Consider the following 11,464-nt stretch of genomic DNA (forward strand, 5'->3'; position numbering starts at 1 on the left):
AATGCCGGTAGTGCCCCCACCCCCATTACACCTAATCACGGGAATGGGGTTGTGGAAAGGCGAAAGGAAAGCTTTTCTGATTGGTCTGTTAACGTTAGACCATGCAAGAGATAATAACACAAAGAGACAACGATTGTGTGACGGAATGTATCAGCATGTTAAAAACCGACGTGTTATAGAAACTGTCTGCAATCACTATGCTAATTTGCATGTACAATTATTGTGTATTATACACACGGAGCACGAGCACTTTATGTTAGACAAATTACCACCGTTAAAACAAAATGAATACGAAGAATTAGGCATGGAAACAAAATGAAAGTCCTACAGATCAGTCCTACAAACTGATATTTGCCTCTGAGGGAAAAGTGCTCAGAACCAAAAGCCAGTCACGGGCTTGATTCAGCACCACGGACAGAGATCAACGAGGTACCACTTTTGGTCTTTCTGGAGGAGCATCCGGATCACTTTTGAAGATGAATTTGGGGACCATTAAAAGAACAATTCAACCAAACTGAAAATTTGCTCAAAATGTACTCATCCTCAGGCCATCTGAGATGAGATTTGATCAGGCAGATGACTGTTTTTCAGAGCAGAGTTTGATTGATTTAGCCTTACATCATTAGCTTAACAATGGATCCTTTGCAGTGCATAGCTTTGAAGTTAAAAGCATCTTAAGGATTAATTTACTACAAACTAATTTACTACGTTTTTTCGTTTAACGAGATGGGCTGGAGTCATGGAGATTACTTAGGAATTATTGTGATGTCTTCGTTATATGTTTGGACTCTGCAGAGGACCCATTGGTATGTAAGGGGTGTAATGCAAAATTTTCAGTTTTAGGTGAGCTATTCCTTTAAGCCAATATCCGTTTTAAAGTTTACACTGATTTTTGTGTGTCCTTTTGATGTGCCTTTGGTATTATTGGCACAGTTCCCCATCGTCTGCCTGAAATTGCACAGTTCTCACAGTTTGTATCCTTCAGTATCCTTAATCACGGCCAGTGTTACACTGTCCCAGGTCTCTTTGAATTCCTCAGACAGACGGTCTCTGGCCGACAGATCATTTAATAACACTGTAACAGTCTGCTGGAGTGCAGGGGCATAGCTCTGGATCTACCCATGCATGTCTAATCAAGAATTGAGCCCATGATTGAGCACGGCTCCCCTACCTGGACTGCTCCAGTGCCTTCTGCTTTTCTCTGAGTGTTATTTGATGTCACGTATCCAAATTAGCACAACTATATTTTACATATGGTTTATCGAAATCCACAGTGAGCTTGTTCAGACGGATGTTATGTTTCTTCCACCTGCCTCTGTAACCTTTGGCCTTATCTGTAGACAAAAGCAGGACTTGTAATGATCATCACTGTTTTATATGGTTATTGCCATGGTAACCATTGCCGATGCCTCCTGTAGCCCATGCTTTGCCATATCGTTTCAGCAAACCGACAAAGACTGGTTTCCATGGTTACAGCTTTAGGGCACCATTGTGACTTCACAGCTGAAAGTGCTGGTTGTGTTTAGTGTCTGTAATACCTGCCTGAGTAAATGTTTGGACTCATGTTGTATTATTGCTCCTGCGTTTTAGTGTGCTGGCAATACATGGAGCAAATAATAGGCTTGATTCTCAGGGAATGCGCATGCAAAATATGTAACCTGAATGCAAAAGTTACTTTCCGATAAATGATTCTGCCTATTTCATAAATGAAAATATAGAAATGTGAAAATGCGACACAGAAAGTGGAAAGTCTAGGCTGAGGTTATTTTGGGAGACAGGAGAAGAACTGAAGTTTGTTACCGTAAAAAGGTAGAGAAGGTTCAGCTTTCACAGAGAGGTGGGAGTATGCCTCTGGTTGTTTGGTCTCCTGCAGTACATTTACAATAGTTTCTGGAAAGAGTCAAAGATCAGAGCTCGAATCTCACTTGAGCTGTACTGCGTTCAGAGAAAATCTGAACTGAATAAGGCTCAGTTTGCTTGCTGTGCAGTGGAGTCTGGGGAAAAGTTGATATGAGAGGAAAGAGGAGGAGACCTGGATTGAGAGGAGAGGAGAAAAAGAGATAGAGTAAGAGAGAAAGAGAGTAAGAGTGATGGCAGGGAGAGGGAGAAGGAGAAAGATGCAGAGAAAGGCAGGGAGGAGAGAAAATGTGAGCTGAATGTCAATGATGTCATTTTCCTTCCCTATCCTTATTTTACCTCAAACTTTTTCCAAATCATTTTAAATTTCATCATGTTTTCTAATAGAATTATAAAAATGCTTAGGATTGTTTTATATTTTAGATTCAAAATGATGATAGATAATATTAGATAATGTTTTTAAGTCTGTTTTAAGGTCATTTTTATACCGTAACGGGAAGGTTTCTTGTTTCAGGCATATAGGCCTAAACCTCAAAAAAAAAAATTATGCTTAAAACAGAATAAAACAAAACAGACACACACACTCACACACACATAAATAACAGATAAATAAACATTGAGAAATATTCTCTGAAAAGTTTTAAAAGGATAGTATATTAAAAATGAATTTCATATTCTCATGTTGTTCCAAACCTGCATGTTTTCTTTCCTCTGCAGAATACAATATATTTTGAGGAATATTGGTGCTTAGCTGAAGGAAAATAAGAGGTGTGGAACACCTGATGATAGGATTTGTATTTTTGAGCAAAAGATCTTTTATCTTTAAAGGGGACATGAACTGCCTTTGTTTTTTTTGTACTGTTCTCTATAACGTTATCAAGATGTTACATTAAAAAAAAAAATCATAATTTACAAGTAATGGGCTATTTCCTGTCTTGTTTTGACCCCCCTTCACCGGAACTCTCTGTTTGAATAGGCATGGTGTATTTTAGACTCCCAATGGTATGAATGGCTAGCAGTTGTGTGTGTTTAACAGCCTGTCCAACGCAGATGGATGCTGCAATGATTTAGATTGAAACGTATAAATAATCAGCACATATCAAACAAATTTGTAATAACAGACGAAGCAATAGTGAAAACATATTGAAAAGTACTGCATACATACGGTGGTCTTTTTTAAACAATATTAAAGGCCTCCCACAAGCTTTTTTCACTTCAGCTTTCATTGTATTAGCTCTTGCTCTGATTGTGATGATCTCTGCCCCCATAAACCAAGCATTGCTAGACCTTAGTGAGAACAGGAGCTGCAGTAAGCTATCTTAGTTCATTTCACTTTGATTGGCTGCCTTACTAGTCACTGAAAACTTCCCAATTAAATGACAAGGACAAATAAATCTGTCAGTGGTACTGTTATACATCTACTCGCTGATTCACATCAGCTCCCTTTTAAGCAGGGGGAAGACTGAAATTCATAAACTATCCCTCCTCTCCTACATCTCTCCATCTGTCTGTCCTTATGACGATTTCATCCCCGAGAGAACAAACACAAATGTAGGCACTTCATATTTGATGGCAGTAGACTATAAAACCACTCTATATGTCTGAAGGTGACAAAGTCAAGATAGCTGAAGCCAACATCAGAAGAAAAAAAATCGGCAAAGCAACAGGACAGGAAAGGATGTACACAGTGAATAGTAAATTATACCTTTCTGACATTATGAATCCTGCATCCTGCTGACTCAAACTGGGCACAAGAATTACATGGTAATCCTCACCACATGCTCACGGGAAACGCTAAACATATTTACAAATGAGTCAATTCAGGAATAAACACATAAACACATACGGACATGTTCATGTAAACCGGTCATCTCCATATACTCGGTATATATTTTTCCAGTATATATATATAGTGTAGGGTTATGATTGGAGTTAAGTGTAACACAGACATATTGTGCACTTTACATGCTACAAGAACTAGCATTTTCACACACAAATATTTATGAATTTGTATGCCCCTGCCTTAAAAACACATATGTTGAACTGAATAATAAGAGCACTCTGTACCCACTCGCAGTAATAGTACATTCAGCACTTCTCTTTCTGTTCATGCTAAATTTTTCTTTCCTGTCCCTCACTGTTCAGCTCCCTTAATAACACACAGTAGGCAGATGATAGATATTTCTAATATTTGTTTTGTTTTTCTGGCTCTGCAGTTTAAAGTAAAAACATCGGCAGAGGCACAGTTTGATAAAGCACTGCAAAAGATGTTTATAATAATGGCAATGCTTTCATTGGCCAGGCAGTTAGATTGAGCTCAGTGGAGGCAAAACGGTAATTTAGAGGGAGATTGAGACATCTGTGCAAGTAGCACTGGGAACACTGGACCAGTGAGCCAAATAGTGTCTTTATCTTTTCTGTCCTTCTCTTTTTTAATTAAGGTCTATATAAGGATAGGCTTAGATATTAAAAAAAATAGATGCGCTGTAAAACTTTACTGTAAATTTAAAGGCATTTTCTAACAGTATTATACTGTATTTTTATAAAGCATTTTATTTTTATTTAATAAAAATTCTGTATATTTTGCAGATTGTCTGTAAATATACAGCAGATTTCTGTTTTCAAACCGCTTTATTTGTAATACAGAATCATGCTGTAAATGCATTGCATTGTGGGATTGATTGTCTTTCGCGGTCAATTTATGTCGTGTGATGTAATGTGAACAGACGCTAGTGTTGGTGTCAGAAAACTTAATTTGTCCGCGGATTTAACTTAACTAAAAATTAATCGTGTTATAGAAATATGTCAGGATCGTTATCTTAAGTAACCTAGGCCTATCTAACGCAAGCGAGAGTAAGGCCGATCTCTTTCGCAGCGCTTGGTTGCACTGACCTGTTGCACCTGTTGCACTGACCAACAGAAAGCTGGCCTCTGTGTGAGCCGTGCTTTTATTCATCGCCAAGATTTTCTGCGCTTCGTTATTTTTTAAACTGTAGCTGTCTATGACGCAGCAGAAAATGGAGGACGCTGAAAAGAGCGCAAACTCGTTGGCCGTCTGAATAATCTAGTTTTCTTCGGAGTTCGAGAAGATGGATGATTATTCGTTTGAGTATTCTTACGGTAAGTCAATGTTTATAATCGCATATACAGGGATTATCCTAAATTTTGGGATCTTTTGCTAATGTGAAATCCTGAGGGGGGGAAAAATCTGTTCTCACACATTCATCAAGCAATTCCTGTAAAACCACTTAACCAAACTATCTACATCTTTTAATGCTATAAAATAGGTGATGACCGAATTTATAAATTAAAACTTTGCTTAAAACGTTGGTTCACGCTTAATAAATAAATAACACATAATACAAAGTGATTCACGAGAAGTCTCTTTCAGTGGCACGTACAGAAGGCAACGTTACACAAACACCGACGTGCTCTTGATTTTAGTTTTTTTCGTTTCAGCATAATTAATCTGATGAAGGAAGATCCAGTGTTAACGTAAGTGCTTGCCATTAGTTGTCCAGTTGTTAACAAAAAATGCTATGCTGTCAGTTCTGTGATGGTTCTTTTGAATCAGCGTTACCATTTTGTCAGCACATGGAAAATCCACAGTCATGTTCCTAATACTGTTTTCAAATGTGGTGTTCCTGATTGCTCCAGAAAATATATTTAAATCATATATTTAAAGTGTATGCCTATTGCATATGCACTATTCCATTAATAAGGAAATTGCTCGTTATAAATGTAAATATATTACAGTACATCAGAATTCTTTTTAACAGTTGTGCAGAACTATGTATGGGCCACTAAATAATACCACATGGAGCCCACAGTTTTTTAATTCTGTATTTTTCAGTCTTTTAATTCATTCACTTTTTTTTCCAGGTCAATCTCTAAGCAGCCAGCGGTGGATGTTGAGCACAGAAGGTCAGCCCAACTTTGTCTCTATTCTTGCAGCAATGTTTGCCTCATTTTACAATTTCAACCTCCAGTATCAAGAAGAGGCAGCTTGCAGCCTTCAGTTTGTTCAGACATTATCATATTTTCCATTCATATACACTGTATTGCCCAAAGGATTGGGTCACCCCCTTTTGATGAACAGATCTGATTACTTCAGTAATTTCCATGAGTGCAAACCTTGATATTTATGGATATAATGATATTCTAGGGAATTGTATGGCTCTAGTTTTATAGCAACAGTGTGGAGGAATTTGACTTGTCTGCAAAGAACAAAAAGTCATAATGACTTTAAATACAAACCCTGAGCCAAAAACTCATCACCAAACACCAATGACCTGCATATACACTATATGGACAAAAGAATTGGGACACCCCTTTCTTTAGAATAGAAAAAGGCACTTCGAAAACTGTGGCAACAAAGATGGAAACATAATTAGTGTATTATCATCTCTGCTGCAACAGCTTAGGAAGCGTCTAAAATAACTGCAGCCATATGTACAAGTCATTGGTGTTTGGTGATGAGTTTTTGACTCATTGCTCTCTGCAGACCAGTCAAGTTCTTCCACACTGGCTCAATCAGTCATTTCTTTTTTAACCTTGCCTTATCCACAGAGACATTGTCATGTTAGAATAGAAAAGGGTCCTGTCCAAACTATTGCTATAAAATTAGAAGCACACAATTCCTACAATATCATTATATGCATAAATATTAAGGTTTGCGCTGAAGTAGACAGAGTAGTCAACCATTACTTACAATATAGTTTATGTTAGAGTGAATTGTCTCACTAACCCTGCATTGAAAGTATTTATAAAGAACTTCACAAATAATTTATACAATTGATTGTAGGGCTAAAAAATACATAATGCATATATGGCGTTTCATATAATGTAGTCGTGTAAGCACATTAAGTGTGCTTAAGTGTTACAGTGAAATAAATGTATGAAAGCAACGAAGGTTTGGACTGGATACAGGATACTCTTTGTGTGGTGCGCAGCGTGTATTGATACTGCATTTCTATTGAAACTGTGATCTGACCTGATACGGGGGTGACAAAGAAACAATATCGTTAATTATCTGATAAGCAGAAAATAAAGATGTAGAGAAAAATCTAGCAACCCCACTTCCAAAAATAAATGCATAATGATGAGTAAATAATGGTAAAATGTTGTGAAATATGGCATATTTGGTTGGCTTTCAAATAACACATTTTTTTGTATTATTCATCATCACACCATGCACATGTTATTTAGTCCTAATTGATCATCTATGCGATCACCCCCATATTGCAGTTTAAATGAAAACAGTAAAATATGATTTTTCAAAATTAGTTTTTGTTTTTGCCTTTTAGACACTTTCTTAATATAAACCCTGAACGTGGCTCAAAGGCCAAGAAAGAGAAAGTAACTTCAAAGAATACTGGACTGGACACAAAAAGTACAGCACTGTTAACCCACAGGTTTCTATTCTTCTGCGAAAACTTGCACTCTTTTAATGTACAATTAATGAATAGGATTTTTTTCGGCTCATATGTTCACACTGACCAAATTTTCTTGTGTTTGCTAAAAATAAAAAATAAAACATAGTAAAACTCAGAGAATGTTGTATTCTACTTCCCGTTGTGACCACCATTAGAGATGAAAGTAAAATATTTTTAATTTAATATTCTTACATTATTCTGTTTAAGAGTACAGAATGAAAAGCACTAATTAAAGGATTGCCTGTAGGAAAAATGACTGTACATAAGTTTTCTACTGTAAAAAATAGATATAACAGTAGAATACTGTATTTAGTAATTACAGTACTAGACTGTAAATTGTAAAAAAGTGGTAAAAGTCATATACATGGAGTAGTTCATTAATCTGTATGAATTCTTTTGTTCTGCCGAACACAAAGGAGGATATTTTTTGACCCAAAATAGCCTGGTTACAAACTTTTTTTCCAAATATCCTCCTTTGTGTTCATACAGGTTTAGAACTACTTGAGGGGGGGGAGTAAATGAAAACATCTTTTTCAAATTTTTATTTTTGGGTGAACTATTCCTTTAACTATTCCTAGTTTGGTACCAGTTTTAGGTCTGTCAATGTTATTTAATGATTTTAATTTAATTTTTATTATAGGCAAATTAATCACAATTATTTGCACTTATCAATATTTGGATTTCATTGCATATAAAAAAAAATCACAGAATTTGCATATGGGTTGCAAGTGCAATACACAATGTAACTTTGAAATGTTTTGATATTTTTCGTTCGCGAAGAAAAATCGCATGGCAAATTTACCATTCTAGGAAATTTTCTTGTCTTTAATTTACACTGCCATGAAAAAAAAAAAAAAAAATCCCACTCTGAGCAATTTACTTTCTTAGCAAGACGTCTTTCCACTCAGCATTGTGTGCAAATTGCCTTAAGCTAATTTGGTGGCGGCATTATAAATGTTACGCAAGTGAAACGAGTAACTCTCCAGCTCATCGAGACCGTTGATATCCTCTGTTTAACATGCCACATTTCTAAAAGAATGAGCCCAGAGCATAAAAAGGTAATCCACTGTCCCAGGAGGGGCCAGAAATCAGGGTTCATTAAGAGAAAGCAATTAATGACTAATTAGTTAATAAGCAAGATAACAAGCGGTGCATGATTGTGTGGGGATATTGCAGATTATGTACCACTTAGTTTATTGCACAGGGACGGACACTGTGTGTGCAGCCATTCAGGTTGAGCTACAATAAGATGAATCGAAACAAGTCATTCATCACTGTAATTCACTTTCTTTCCAGAACCTTTAAGTCAGACTAATAATTCACTGTCTTATTGTCCTATGATTAATTCAGGTTTGTTTGGAGGAGCGCATACCCAAAGGGACTGTCTGAGTGAGTCGATGAACATGAGCATTAAAGAGGAAAAGCGAGACGATGGATGGATGAAAAGATGGATGACTGCATGGAAGAGCTCTAGGGCTTTTTCTGAGAGGAGACATAACTGTTACATGATCCAGCAAGAAGCACATACAAAGAGGTATTTCACTCAAAAATGTCATAATACTCAATCTTATGTTGCTTGAAACCTTATGTTCAGTAGTCTGTGCAACACCAGAATAGACTTACTTTTTCGGCAGTTTGTAACAACCGAAAACACATTAAAGCACCGTAAGAGGATTAATGCACTGTTTAAGGTTTTCTAAAACCACAGAAATTTAAGTCAGTGGTATTTCTGGTGACTAAATTTAGAAACTTTTCATACTTAACCGATGAATGTGCTCGTCCTAAACCAGAATCTGTTTGTGCGTCAGTAATGATTAATTCCAGCATTTACTGTTTTAACTGGATTTAAGTTAAATATGTAAATTATTTAGTTACGTCCTTCACACATGCACAAAATGAATAAACTCTTGGAATCATACTTCTGTACATAATGTGTAGTCGCTCCTGCATTAGTCACCATTACTTCAAACTGTCAATTTTTTAATGGAGAAAAACTACAACTGAAGCGCAGAGAGAGAGAGGAAGATCTATTCTTACACAATGACTCAGCACATCCAGTCTTAACACACACACACACACACATACACGCTGACACTCTATACTGTGCTTGTACATTACAATTTCTCTGTCCTACTTTGTATGTTTTTGTTCATCTCTTGGAAAGGTTTGGGTGTCAGGTTTGTGAGAATTGCTTTAAAAGCTTTTCAGAGCACTCGTAATTGGTGCATCATTATCTCTGTATCAGTTGGTGCGTTTCACTACTGCAAAGAAAAGTAATTGTGTAAAAGATAAAATAATAAATACTCGCATTTGAGAGATGAAGTCACAACTGCACGATATAAAAATTCAATTATTAGAAATCCACAAGAAATAGAGTAGCGATTGCAAAAAAAGCAACGTGACAAAGTTGCATTGTGAGGGATTGCATTATTAAAACATTTTGAGATCACTGTTTTATAAAGTCACAGTTTGTGAAATAAAGTTGCAATAAAAAAAATGCAGTTGCAAGGAATAGTAATACTGTAAAATATAGGCACGATTACGAGAAATAAGCTGCAAGATAAAACCAGAATTCCAGAAATGTTGGGACGTATTTTAAATATGAATAAAAAGAAAGCCAAAAGAATTTCAAATTACATGAGCCAATAGTTTATTCACAATACAACATAGATGCCATGAAATTTGAGAATTTGTAAATTGAGAAATTTTACAATTTTATGCACAAAATGAGCTCATTTTAAATCCGATGCCTCCTAACGTCGGGTTTGGTGGCATGTGTACCATGTGGTAGCATTCTTTTCAGAACAGTTTGAAGGTATCTGCGCAGTTTCTGGATTTTGGTGTTTGATGTTTCCAGTGGTAGAAGAATTTGTGGTCTTTGACATATTTTTCATCTTTTGACATCTCTGTAGGTGAAAGATATGGACTCCAGGCAGTTCAATGCTGCACAGGGACTCTTCTACAATAAAGCCATGTTTTTGTAATAGTTGCAGTATGTGGATTTGTATTGTCCTGCTGAAGTAAACAAGGCCTTCTCTGAAATAGCTGTCATCTGGAGGGGAGCATGAGTTGCTCTAAAACCTTTATATACATTTATATAGCATTCACACTACTTTCCAAAACAAGCAAGTTGCCCATACCGTGTGCACTCAAGCACCCCCATATCATCAGAGATGCTGGCACAGCGTCCGTGATTTGCACCGCACAACGGATTGTGGTTATGAACAGTGGTTTCTGGAAGCATTCCTGGGCCCATTTAGTAATGTCAATAACAGAATCATGCCGATGAGTGACGTAATGGCATCTGAGGGCCCGTAGGTCATGGGCATTCAACAAAGTTCTTCGGGCCTTGTCCCTTAATCACAGAGCTTCTCTGAATGTTTTGATTTTGTTATGCACTGTAGATGAGATTTGCAGTGCTATTCGCAAAGGCTTTGCAATTTGACATTGACAAAAGTATTCCACTACTTTTTTATACACGCTTTCACCGATTGAAGATTGCCTCTGTCCATCTTTACTTCTGAGAGACTCTGCCTCTCTAAGACATACTTTTGTTAGCTAATGATGTTACAGACCTGATGTCAATCAACTTAATTAGTTGCTAGATGTTCTCCCAGCTGAATCTTTTCAGTACTTCTTGCTTTTTCAGCCCTTTGTTGGCTGCGCCACCTTTTTTTGAGACCTATAGCAGGCATCAGATGCGCAATGAGCTCATTTAGTGGATAAAAGTGCAACATTTCTCGGTTTAAACGTGCAATGTTCTCTGTTCCTTTGTAAATAAAATATTGGTTCATGTGAGTTGAAAGTCTTTTAGTTTTAATTTTATTCACATTTAAAACATTTCCGGAATACAGGTTCTATACGGCATATTATATACAATGAAAATATAAGATACTACATTATAAAATAAAATAAAAAAGAAATTGCAACTTTTAATCTTAATATTTGTGTAAGAGTCAACTTCCATTAGCTATGCTATTTTATGCTAAAATTCGTCATTTCTGCATTCAATTACGAAAGAATGTTAAACAGAAACTTTTTTATTAGTAGATTCAAAATGGTATTTTTTTTGTGTGAGTTAATTTATTAAATCAATTATCTAAACAGCTCTCCTTCACATTGTTTACTTTATTGCATCAGTATACTGTTGCATTAGTATTTTGTAAGACGCA

At 36.3% G+C, this 11,464-nt stretch overlaps 1 long non-coding RNA gene across 4 annotated transcripts; it reads left to right on the plus strand.

Annotated features, from left to right (window-relative positions):
- Positions 1-3,496: 3,496 nt before the first annotated feature.
- LOC122330258 lies at positions 3,497-11,075 on the plus strand. Of its 4 annotated transcripts, none has more exons than XR_006247993.1 (5): positions 3,497-4,977; positions 5,317-5,352; positions 5,740-5,781; positions 7,164-7,271; positions 8,643-9,864. It is a non-coding gene; the product is annotated as an uncharacterized LOC122330258 (long non-coding RNA). The 4 variants fall into 4 exon arrangements; XR_006247994.1 differs by having other exon boundaries at positions 4,398-4,977; positions 7,164-7,249; XR_006247992.1 differs by lacking the exon at positions 7,164-7,271 and adding an exon at positions 10,205-11,075 and having other exon boundaries at positions 4,528-4,977; positions 8,643-8,826.
- Positions 11,076-11,464: the final 389 nt, after the last annotated feature.

This window comes from Puntigrus tetrazona, chromosome 24 (genome assembly GCF_018831695.1).
Source record: "Puntigrus tetrazona isolate hp1 chromosome 24, ASM1883169v1, whole genome shotgun sequence".
NCBI lineage: Eukaryota > Metazoa > Chordata > Actinopteri > Cypriniformes > Cyprinidae > Puntigrus > Puntigrus tetrazona.